This window comes from Petaurus breviceps, unplaced genomic scaffold (genome assembly GCF_028583685.1).
Source record: "Petaurus breviceps papuanus isolate PSGF00001 unplaced genomic scaffold, PetGlider_PUasm1.0 83250, whole genome shotgun sequence".
NCBI classification, from domain to species: Eukaryota; Metazoa; Chordata; class Mammalia; order Diprotodontia; family Petauridae; genus Petaurus; species Petaurus breviceps.
This window is the reverse complement of record NW_027186600.1, coordinates 1-13,027: the sequence shown is the minus strand read 5'-3', so window position 1 is coordinate 13,027 and position 13,027 is coordinate 1. Positions and strand designations below refer to the sequence as shown.

Here is a 13,027-nt window from a genome sequence, read left to right as displayed (position 1 = left end):
ACAATATGTTTTGAGAGATTTCCTTTTGCCTTTAAAATTTGCTGAATGGGGAAGGGTACCAGGAAGAATAGACTATTTAAAAAAAAATTCTTGCAATTTGAAAGTAATCAATTATTTAAAAAACATAGTGGGCAGGCATATTCATGTAAGAAAGCTTAGCTTTTTAAAATGGAAGACCTGGAGACAAATTGCATGCCTGATGACGAAGGACCAGCCTTGATTGCTTATGAAGGTCCATATCAGAAAAGTTATGAACCAGGTGATGTGTGTGTCTTGGCCACAGCCACTCATGAAGACCATCTATGGATTATTTCTACTCTTTTGTAGGCAGAGGATATACCCACACTGACAAAATCATGTGTGCTTCCAGGATAGTCTTATACCTTTCTCTTGGTTCTTATGCCCCCCCTGTTTTTCTGCAGGGAGTTACTGACAGTAACAACTACTTGAAAATTAAGAGTGTGAGCTTGTATAAGAGACCACAAATTAGGTGAGAAGTTATAAATTGACAATTTGACCACTGCCTGAAGGGTTTAGGGTGAGTGAAGCAATCCTGGGAAGGAGAGGAAGCTTGGAAGTTCAGGCCAAAGCTGTTAAGTCTGGTAATACATTGTATGGTATGGGGGGAGTTGGGGAGAAAATGTTCTCTTGCTGCTTCCCTTACTCTTGCTTGCTAAGAAAGTTTATTATTAAAGTCTTTAGTTTTTCAATGAAAAAAACAGCCACATTTTTTTCTCTCCTTCCTCTATTCACCTCCATTGGAAAAACAAAACAAAACCCTTCTAAAGGCAAATTCTTCCTTAGAGTTTTGTCCTAAAGAAATAAGGTAGGATGAGAAAAAAATGGATCAAAAGTTTATTATCATATAAAAGGAATACAATTTGCATGGGTCTGTCCCAGAGTTCAGGCTGCTCTTAGACCAACTTTCAAAGACCAACTTTCCTAACAAGGGAAGTAAATGTCTGTGGCAAGATTTGATTCCAAGCCCAATGCTCTATCCACCTTGCCACCTAGCTGCCCAACTACCCATCAGCTGATGCTAATTCAATTTTCTTCTTTTGTAAATAAGATGCCTCTTGATTTAATGAATTCTAGATTGAGGACAGTGTCAAATGAGTTAGTGAAAATACAGTGCTTTTGCAAATGTACAACTGCCAGTCAGCACAGCAGATAAACCTAGGGTCAGGAAGATTCTTCTTGATTTCAAATCTAGGCTCAGACATTTACTAGCTGTGTCACACTGGGCAAGTCACTTAACCCTGTTTATCTCAGTTTCCTCCTGTGAGAAATAAGCTGGAGAAGAAACCACTAACCACTGCAATATTTTTGCCACTCCCCAAAACAACGTGAAACAAAGAAATATCCTTAAGGGAGTCATGAAGAGTTGGACGGCACTGAAACTAATGAACAAAAGACATGTGAGATTATGTTGACCTCTTGGCAACTAAATCTGCACCTGAAATTTGGACACCAAAATGAGTCTTTCTCTTTTCTAGGTTAAACAGAACAATGGTTTCTCTTTGTACCCCCAGTGCCTTGCACAGTGACTAAACACATGGTGGGTGTGTAATAAATGCTTGTGGATGGGCTAATGAGCATGGAGAAGACTCACTCAAGCCATGGTAGTTGTCTTCAGGTACTTGTAGGGATAGAGAGGGATGAGATTTGATCTGTTTGGTCCCAGAAGCCAGAACCAGAAGCAAGGGGTGGAAGTTGAAAAGAAGCAAATTTAAGTTTGAAATAAAGAAGCCTTTCTAACAGCTAGAGTTATTAAAAGTGGAATGAGAAGGTCATGGGATCAAAAATCTAGATTTGTAAGGGACCTCAGAGGCCATTTAGTCCAACTTCCTCCTTTTACAGATGAGGATACTGAGGGCCCTAGTGACATTTCCAAGGTTCCACAATGGAAGAATCAGAGGCAGAATAGGAATCTAAGTCCTCAGACTTGAAAGGTTAGTATTCTTCACTTACCATTATCCCTCCTCATTGGAAGGCTTGAAACAAACATTGGTTGATCCTGGGATCATGGGTATAAAGCTTGAAAAGAATTTAGCGCTCTAGTCAATACCCCTATTTTATGGATAAGGAAACTAAAGCCCACAGAAGTAAAATCACTCTTTTAAGTTCACACAGGTAGTGACAGAGCCAGGATTTGAACCCAAGTCCACTAGATACAAATCCAGCACTCTGTCCACTGTACTATACTGCTCTTCAACACATGAGATATGTCCTATTGTTGAGCACAACCCCCCATTCCATTCCCTTAATTGATCTGTAAGCAGGCATTTTAGCATACCTTTACCCTTCCCTTCCATTGATCAGTAAGTAGGCATTTTATCGTAACCTTACCCTTCCCTCTCCTAATTGAGAGGGAAAAAAGTGGGGGTTTCAGCCTAGGGTAAAACCCCTCTCTCCCCCACTGGGTGTTGCCCATCTCCGCACATTTTGGGTTTTCTGTACCTCAGCCTAGGAAAATGCAGGAAAATTCAAATATACACTGACCAATCACTGATTGTAGTTTCAGCTTACATAACCTGATTATTGTAATCTCTTTAAAAACCGGCATACTGTTCATGCCAATATACTGTCTGATTTGGTTATGTGACCCTGGCAGTCCCTTGCGGTAATAATATCCACTTCCAATTTTAATCTTGGGGATCTTCTGTCTTGCTCCTTTTATGCCCAACATAAATTGGAGGCCCCAGCCAGATCTGCGGTTTCGTGGCACCGCAAAAATCCCTGAATAAGAAGAGCTCTTGGCCTTGGGAGGTAGGCATTTGCTTGCCCTGATCGCTGGGGGGCTAGCCACTGAGGACCTTCCAGGGCCCCAGGTCTTGAGGAGGGAAAGATTGTATCTGTCTCCCCACTTTGACTTGCTCCTCATTTGGACTTTAGTGGATCCAGGACCTCCAATTTTGGAGTGAGTAAAAAATCTGTTCTGGTTAAAAAAATCTGTTTTGGTTAAAAATCTGTTCTGGTTCTGTTCTGGAGGGGAGAAGGCTAGATGTAGCCATTTGTGCAGAGGGCATCTCCTCTCCAGTCGAAGCTTTTGAGATGTCCAAGCCTCACTCTCATCAGTATTCTGGTTAATGTTTGTATGTTCTTTATGTACCCTAAGCTCTCTTGAGCTCATTTGCTTTCTGTTCAGAATCTGTGGGAGGCGAACAAGCAATTAGGGACTATTGTTTGTTGGTATGCGTCCTATGTTCATAAGGTTTTGTCTTGAGATCGCTTAAAGCCTCCCCGTTTTTATTCTGCAAAGCAAGTATTCAAGTGGCTTCAAGGAAGCTTTTCTGATTTCTACTGGGAAGACATAGTTGTTTGTCTGTCTGTTGATCCTAGAAATAGGAGTCTCATCCAGTACATCAAAAACTCCCTTGGGTTGCATACTAAGCCATTTTAGAGTAACCTGTCAGGATGGGGCAGATTATGGAATCCCCCTGAAGAAGAGGAAACTCATTTTCTTATTGTATGAATGAGTGGCCCACATTTGGGGTGGGCTGGCCCCCTCAGGGAAGTTTCAACAAGCAAATTATCCAATCAGTGTGAGGAATGGTCCCAGGGAATCCAGGACATCCATATCAGTTCCCTTATATTGATGTCTGGCTAGATCTCGTCACCCATTCCCCTCCCTGGCTTAGGAACTGTTCTTTCCAAAGGGGTATCTGAATCCTTGTGGCCCCCCTGCTCTCCGGTACTCCTAAGACAAAACCTCACACAAAAATCCTACAGGATCATAGTAAGGAACATCATTTCCCACCACCTTACAACCCTCGATCCCCTCCCTCCGCCTCCTGACTCCTTGGGGCCTCCAACCTCCCCGAGTCCCCTTTGCCCCCCCCCAGACTGGGGCAAACTATTAGCACCCAGAAGAACCCTCTTCTTCTTCAGCCATCCTTCCACTGGGATTGCTTAAAAGAAAGAAGTTCTTTGCTATCTCAGCTTGACTTGTTCCTTGAATTTGTAAAAGGAAAATTAATAGCGTTTGTGAAACACTTGATTGTAAAATACAACTGGCTTATGTTGGTATCTCTCTAACTTTGAATCCATGCCAGAATTGATAAATTCAATTATTGTGTAAGTCATTTGATATTCATTGTTATTTTGTTGCCATCTTTCTGAGACTGTATTATGTTTCTAAAAGTCTATTTAGCTAAGTGAACTTAAGAAACATTTTTGAAGTAGGAATAGTATTATAGCTATTTTTTTAAAAAAATCTGAATTTCGTATTGCATATGTATTGGGTTTTATGTTATAAAATTTGTCAATTTAAAACTTATATTTGGGTTACAAACAGGCAATAATAATGTTTATATTTCATTTAAAATTTTGGCTAAATTATTTAATTTGGAAAAATTATGAACTCTGGTGTTAAAAACAATTTTCTTATTACTATTCTGAAGCTGTTGAGTCATCTAAGGATAGAGACATATATGTTAACTTGGATGTATGTGAATATACAATGTCTTGGGAAATTTATATTAGGAGCATTTTTACACCAAATTAGTTTTGGGTAATTCCCATATTTTATAATTATTATGTTTGTCAACCTTAAGTGAAACCTTTCTTAGGTGTGAGGTTTGTGTCAATGGTTATGGGATAAATGATTTTCTGTGCAAAGCAATTTGGAAATTACTGAATTAAGATCACCAGATTGGTAATTACTTGATTTTGGTTTGAAGTTTAAATTTAGGTACATCATAATTGTTTCTGATATTGTTACTGGTAAACATTGGTATTATGAATGCTATAATAGAAGCAATTTTTCATACTCTAAATGCTGTTAAATTAAGAATTATACTGTCAGAGAAAGAAGAAAATGATGGTAGGTGAATTACTCTGACCATGTCAGAGTATCAGTTATGATATTCTCAAATGTTGTAATTTAAGAAATCATACACTTTGAAGTTTTTCTTTTTTAAGTTTAAATTCATAAATCAAGTATTTACAATAGCATGCTTGGGAAAAACTACTTGTAGGTAATTATGTGAAGAAAAGACCCTGTGAATCCTCTTCTAAGTTTTGTAAAACCTAGAATATGGAAATGAGGGCTTAGGTGTCCCAGAAAACAATTTGTGGGCAAGACCTGGCTTCAGCCACATTTTAGCCACTGGCTACAGACCTAACCCCATATGAAACAGAGACAGATCTACCCAAATGATTTTGGGTCCCAGCTGTTTAAGGGGGGGAATGATTGGGTTCTTGGAATGATGGGGTACTTGGGTACCTGATATTTAGGTTAATCAGAGTAACTTTAGTTGAGAGAAAAGAAAGGTACCATTTTTAATGCCAGGTTAATTCAAACTGTCTTTAAAGTCTATATATGAAAAGCTGAACAAAGCAGATGAGAAGGTTAGGGGACAAATGGGGTTTACCCAGCCCCTTCTGTTTCCAGATAGTTGATATCAGTTTTAGAAGTATATTGAGAGAGCATGAGGAAGTTTTGGGAAGGCAGAAAGGTTTGTAACTTGAGGTTGTAATTAATAACTCAATCAAATTTTAGAGGCCCTATATGAAGGACACTAGTCCACATTTATTTGCTATTTAACAATTTGAAGGATTGTAAATTTTACTATTCTTCTAAGCCTTGATTACCATCATAAAAGCCAATAATGGGATGGCAGAGGCTGCAGGCTGCGAACTGTTCAAGGTGGGTGTCTGTGCTTGGAAAAGTTTGGGGAAAACCTTGGACACTGCCCAGGTGGGATCTCTCTGACTTTCCCAATTGTGCCTTTTCTTTCTGAAAAAGGAAACCTCCCACCTATTTATGCCTAAGCCTTGCTTTCAGCACCTGGTGACTACCTGAATGACTAGTGGAAATGACTCATGCCTGGAATCAAACATGGCTAAGGAAGTTTTCCTTCTGTCAAGGTTTATGACTTTGTCCCTCTTTTATTCTATAGCAAATTCACTGAGAAGTAATATTCAGGGCCAAATAAATGAATAAATATAGAGATAAAATCATTCAAAGGAGATGATTAGTAATAAGGCAAAAAAAAAGTAATGAAATAGATGCCTGATTGACCAGCATAGTGAAGTTTGAGGAGAGCAACAGGATCAGGCCAGATGACACCTAGGATTAAGTACAGATGCATAAAATTGGCTTTAAAAATTCCCTATTTTGTGAATTCATGATTGGAGCATGTTTGGGAATAAGATTAGAGGTATGGATTTTGGATTTTAGCACAAGAGTTTTATAAGATAGTGGTAAGGGTGAAGCTAATGTTAATTTGTTAATGTATCTGCCTGATAATTTTACAAAGGGCAGATGAAATCGATTTAAAAAAAAGGTTTTTCATATTTTAAAGGACTCCTATACCAGGTACAGGATTTAGGAAAGGTAAAATTAGCAAAGGATAAATAAAATGAAAATTCTCTGTAATTACAAAATATGGCACTAATCTTAAGCAATTGTCCTAATTTATATTAAGTCAAAATTATCTGGTCATCTCTAGATCTGAACTGGAGAAGCAAAACTCCTTTTTAAATTCTGTAACTACATGAGGCATCTGGGATTTAAAAGTGTTGCTTAAATGAAATAGGTCACTGGGATACAAGGAATTGTATGTTAATTATGATTCTTGTATAGTTTGTATGTAAGTTTTCTTGGTTATCTTGGTGACATGTACCTGACTTAATGTAATTATGTTATTTTGAAAAATTGTGAGAAAAACCTCACTGTATTAACTGAGCCTAGCCCTGTGTCTAAGAAAACTGAACTATTTGTTTGAACCTAGTCTTGCATGGCTAGAAAAATGGACCTTTATATGTAAAATCATGTTTCTGGGAACTCTTTGTATTGTACATTTGAACTCTAGTCCTATAAGGATCACCCCCTGAGCCTTAGAATCTGAAAAAGATGACATCAGATGTAGACAGCTTTTCCAAGAATCTGGACCTGACCTCTATTGGGATAACTTCTTTCCTGGGGAAATTCAACTAGAGGACTGAAGGAAAAATGTGGCCCCCTCCTTTTCCTTGAGACTATGGCCTTGATTATAGGAAGTACCTATTAACTGTTAAATTGCTGATTGTTAGGGACCCTGGCTACCATCCTTTAGGAATGGAATTGGATAACCTAGATGTTGTGGCCCCAGCCATGTCAAAGGTTTGACACACCTACAAAGAAAAGTAGGGAATGTTGAGCACAAGCCCACCTTCCCTTCCCTTCCACTGATCTATAAGCAGGCATTTTAGCATACCTTTACCCTTCCCTTCCTTTCCATTGATCTGTAAGTAGACATTTTAGCTTAACTTTACCTTTCCCTGTCCTAAATGATCCATGGGTGGGGGTTTCAGTAAAACCCCTTTCCCCCAACCCCTACTGGGTATTCCCCATCTCCTCCGATTCTAGGTTCTCTGTACCTCAGCCTAGGAAAATGCAGGAAAATTCAAATATACACTGACCAATCATTGATTATAGTTTTAGCTTATGTAACCTGACTATTATAATCTTTTAAAAACTGGCATACTGTTCATGTCAATTAACTGTTTGATTTGGGTATGTGACCCCAGCAGTCCCGCACAGTAATGAAATCCACTTCCAATTTTAATCTTGGGGATCTTCTGTCTTGCTCCTTTTATGCCCAACACTATGCTGGGTCTGGTTTTTCTATTATTAGAAGGACTATGTATAGCTTAGTCACTGAGGTATCTATGATCTAAGTTTCTGAAACTCTATGTCAGGATCCTTAGCAACTCAGAGATTGGGAGAATCTTAAGCAGTAGATGTGCATTTGTTATAGGAATGGAAATTTAAGATCTTCCCTGCTCCTAGGCTCTTTGATAGGCTTAATTGCACCTGAAGCCTTTGGCAGGAAGCTTGTTTTTCAGGAGATACTTTGTGATTGGGCAGTGGTCAAGAGGGTTGTTACATTCTCTGAGCCAGGAGAACATTATATAAACCCTGATGTGAGTCTTTGTTTTGGGGCTCACTTTGAGAAGTGTTGTGTGATTTGACCAGATAAGACTCTGGTCAACCATTGAGAGCCCCCTGGCTTTGAAAAACCCAGATGTTGATGCTTCCCTCTCTGGTAACTGACTAGGTATGCATGTAATGGTTGGACAGTTGGAGGCCTTTCTGCTTGATCTGTTTCACTGTCTTGTAACTTCTGCTTGTAACCTGTCTGTATACTCTGAAGATTGGGGTGTTGACTTTTTCCCCTGAACTAGGTAAATGATATGTTTGATTGATGAAAACAAGATTGTTAACCCATTTTGAGTTGCTTTCCTTTAGAAAAGCAGATCTAAGAACCTGTGTTGGCAGCCACCCTAGGGATCCTGGGGTGCTTGCTGCTATAGCATTACAGCCTCTGAGGGAACAGTAGCCACCCATTACTTAAGTGGTTCATTTATTCCTAGTATGGAGGAAAGAATTGCTATTGTAATTCATCCGTTCCTTTTGAAATTATTTTTGTGTATTTGGTATTTAGTAATTTGGGTAAATATTGTATTCCTCCCAGTAGAATGTAAACTCCTTGAGAATGGGGGCTGTGTTGTTATTCTTTAATTCTCAGCATCTGGCACGGTGCCTAAGGCACAATAAGCAAAAACATAGATTTTTGTAAAAATCAATTATTAATTGTTGAAGGAACTGGGAAAAAAGAAGGTTTTGACTAATGTTTCCAGGGTTGCCAGTGCTTACTAACCACTAAGTAGACAAAACCTGATATTATTTCCAGATAACCACTAAGTTCTTTACTCTCCCCTCTTTTCTTAAGGTAAAGCCACAGTTTGAAAAAAAGACCAATAAAAAATATGACTGCTTTGAGGCTGTCGAGTACAGAAGCCAAGTGGTTTCCAGGACTTATTATTATGTGAAAGTCAGTATTCAACAAGTCATTGAATTCGACTTCTTTTTCTTTCTATTTGGATGCACATAGAAAGGATGGGGATAGTTAGCTTCCTTTTTGAGTAAATGTAGAAATGAAAGTGTCTGCCACTGGGGAAATATAAAGTGATGGTGTGGTAACTGGGAGAAAGTAAAGAAGGCAGAAGAGAGGAAGAGACTTTAAGAAAGAGATTCATGTCAACCAGGAGAGCAAAGGAGGACTGATCTGGTAGAGTTTGGTGTCACATTGAGCATGGGAGCTGTCAAACAAAGATGGATGATGAAATGAGAGGGACAGGGGAAGGGAGAGGGAGAGAAAAAGAGAATGTTAAAGACTCTCCCTACTCACTTTGAGTACCCAGGCAACTAGAGACAAGTAAGGACAAGACAGGGTTTATAGAAATGTTTCTATCAGGGGAAGTTCTCATGTTTAAGGCTGTGACTCTGAGAATTTTCATACCAACTTTAACATACTCAAGATTATTCATTTGGGGAATTCTGTTTCCTTTCATGATTCTCTAATAACATGCTAGCCCACACGATTGTGAATTACATTCTTGCAAGTGGAGAGTAAGTCTCAGGATACATTGTCCCAGGCTTTACTGTATGAGAACTGTAAGATAAAAGAATGAGAAAAATCCCACTTCACATAGACTCTGAAACAAGGCTTATATGTTTATGCCCTGAATCCAGCAACTAGATTACTTGTTACTTGAGAGGGAGCATCTTGTCTTATAGGAGAAATGCACACAAAGTGAATACCAGGTCAACATTGGTGCCCAGGAATTCAAACATGACCTTATCAGAAATTACTGAAATGCACGTCTCTTTTTCCAAATTTTAGGGAGATTTTATCCAAATGTATGATGGATTTTTATCATTGTAGTAAGTTAGGGTCTGGGAGCCCTCTCTACCAACACAGATATAAACCCATCTGTTGACTTTATTGATTAGCCCCAGGGAGTTTCTTGGGATATGACTTACATACAACTCATAAGTGTCAGGGAATTTGAACCTTCTCCAGGTGCAAATCCAGCACTCTATGCCCTACAGCATAATTTTAAAAGAAATATATGATCTTCAATTTAAATGACAATGGGCACACATCTGGGAATTCCTTGGTCACTCCTTTGGGATTGTGGACAGAGATAGCTGGGAAACCTATATAGGATAGATCTAAGTGATTCTGGCTTTAGGGTACAGCAGAGTAGAACTACCTCAGCTGAGTTAAGGAGGCTGTATTAAGGTACTAGGAGATGTCAGCCAGGCAGGAACTCCTGCTGCAGCACAGGAAGGAAGGAAATAAGAATTGACTAAGTGCAACTATGTGCTAAGTTCTTCAGAAAGGTTACCTCATAGGATCCTTCCAAAGGAGATGGAGACATTTCCCAGGTGAGGAAAATGAAATTAAGTGACTTCCCAAGAATCACACAGCTACTAAGTGTCTGAAGTAAGATCTTATTCAGGTTTTCTTGACCCAAGGCCCAGCATTCTCTCATTGTGGGAACTGCTGGGTCTGAGAACCCTTTCTACTAACACCACCTATTGACTTTGCTGATCAGTCCTAGGGAGTTACTTGGGGCCTGCAGTGTTTATGTGACTTACCCAGTGACTTACCTCTCCAAAGCATTACCCAGCTGTCTTGTTGGTTTCATCTACTCTGCTTTACTAAAGATAGGACTTTTTTTTTTTTTTGAGCAATCTGGGTTAAGTAACTTGCTCAAGGTTACACGGCCAGGTGTTTCTGGGTGGGTGCTAAGTGTCTGAGCCCGGAATTCGATCTCCAGGTCTTCTCAACACTGGAGCCGGTGCTCTTACTTGCTGTGCTACCTGGCCGCCGCAAGATAGGACTTTGTTAAAGGTAGTGTGCTAACGTGCTGCTATCTGGGGAGGCAATGGGAGATAAAATAGCACAGATGGGAAAATTAAGCAAATAGAACTCTCCCTGGAGGGACACAGCATTGGAAGGAAGGCCCAAGATGTACAAAGGCCACAGTGTTTTCAAAGAGGCTTGGGTAAAAGTAAAAAAGGAAGAAGCCATATTTTTGTATGATACATGATCTTTTTTCTACATATCTTATAAAAAAAACCCTGAAAAAATGAAACTCTGAGACAAAGGCAAATTCAAATTTAAAATAATACTTGAAACCCTATTACTAAAAATTAGTTCCTTGGACATTCAAATATCCAGGTGCTAGAGTCAGCCATGGTTTAAGGAAAACAGGCTGGATTTGGGATCAGATTCTGGATCAGCTGCTTGGTGACTTTGGACAAGGGAAGGGAAGGGAATGGTGAGGGGAGGCGTGGGTTAAGAACAAGTACTAATTAAGCAGCTACTCTGTGCCAGGCACTATGCCAAGCTCTTTATAAATGTTATCTTATTGATACAACAACCCAAAGGGGCAGGGCCTATTGTCATCTCCACTTTTCAGATTGAGGAAATCAGTTGATGAAACTGAGGCAGACAGGAAATGACTGAAGGTCTTCCAGGCCCATCATTGTACCCACTGCATCCCCCAGCTGCCTCACAAATAACATACAAGTTTTCGACAGTGACTGACCTCACTGGGCCTTAGCTTCTTCAACTACAAAATGAGCAGATGAGACTTAAGTCCCTTCCAGCTTTAAATATGTGACCTTAAGATCTCACAGTAGCATGATGTGGCTGCCCAACTGAACATTCTTGTTCATTGGCCCTTTGTGGGACTCAATTCCTTTAGCTTTAAAAATAATACTAAAGGACCTCTCAGGTCACTCCCTGCTACAATTTTGTTTTCAAAGCATGAATAGGATCATTCATAGGTTAGAATAAAAGTGTACAGATCACATCAGAAGTCATCTGGCCAAAACCCCTAACTAAAACAGGAATGTGCCTGATACAGTGACCCTGAATGGTGAGAGCTACTGGGTTGGAATACATGCCACTGACTTTCCACTTCTCTTTATTTGCAGGTACATCTTGGGAATGATCGATATGCTCATTTGAAAATACATGAACCTCTCCCTCAAACGAATAAGCCAATAGAGTTGTTCAACTACCTGACTGACAAAACCAAGGATGATGAATTGGCCTAGTTTTAGATGTAAAGTTCAGAGTCCATTTGGTCACTTTCATGAGTGTCCTATATCAATAATCACAATTGAAATGAAGCATGGATCTTTGTAAAGTAGATTTTGACTTTGATGATATATTGGTTAGTTTTAGTCAATAGTCCCTCTTTTCCTCTCTTTTTTATTCTTTGTTATACAGGATAGCTCACTGGATAGAGGAAGAGGACAGGATATGTAGAAAAAAATTGATATAAAAATAAAAAGATACCAATTCAAAATTTTTAATCAATTCCACAATTATTTGCTTTTAATCATTCTATATTTCAGCTCATCCCATAGTACATACTGCTTTCCAGTAGTCAAGGGACGCAAAGTTACCATATGGAACTACCAAGCAAATTTGGGGAACACCCTCTCTGGACTACTCCCCAACTTATACATGCAGTTATGGGTTGGGTTCCCAAATAAGGGCTCTTGAGATACGGTATAATGGATGCAGACCCACAGGATTGCACCTACTACCTGGGATAGGAGCCCTGATTGACCATCATCCAGCAGACAGAGTTAGCAAAGACATTTACTCAGATGGTATAGAAGACTAGTACTTACCAAACATCCCTCCCCCACCTGCCAACACCATAAACCTGGGGTATTGTCTCCCACAAATACATGGTGTCCATGGAGAAAGTGGACTCAAACTTAAGAGTACAGAGGTAGTGGGCTACACGTGCAGGATCCATGTGTGTCAAAGCCAGCTCACATCTCCTGGTACTACATGAGCTAGAAGTTGTTCCTCTCTGGATGGGTTGTTCAGCTGCATGTCCAGGGTCTCTTCTCTCTGCAGTCAGAATCTCTTCTCTGATTCTTCGTGGTTCTTGAAGCTGCTTCTACCCTAGACTGGCTGTCTCTTTATATCCATGTCTGTCAGAAAGCAGACCACAATTGCTGGGGTGAAATGACAGCTCTCCTCTGCTGCCTATAGTAATGGGCAGTATTTCCCTGTCAGTTATAAAATTGCCCGGATGATTTCAAGGCATTTCCTCATCATCAAAAAGTTGGACAGCCCTGGCTCTCTTTTGAAGCTGCTCCTCAGCTAGTGTCTAATTGAAACATTGTCTATCCCCCAGTACTTGCCACAGTTCTTTC

At 39.7% G+C, this 13,027-nt stretch overlaps 1 long non-coding RNA gene across 1 annotated transcript; it reads left to right on the top strand.

Moving 5' to 3' along the window:
- The first annotated feature begins 8,535 nt into the window (after nt 1-8,535).
- Nucleotides 8,536-12,000, top strand: LOC138176166 (uncharacterized). Its single transcript, XR_011172182.1, has 2 exons — nt 8,536-8,822; nt 11,783-12,000. It is a non-coding gene; the product is annotated as an uncharacterized lncRNA (long non-coding RNA).
- The last annotated feature ends 1,027 nt before the right edge of the window (nt 12,001-13,027 follow it).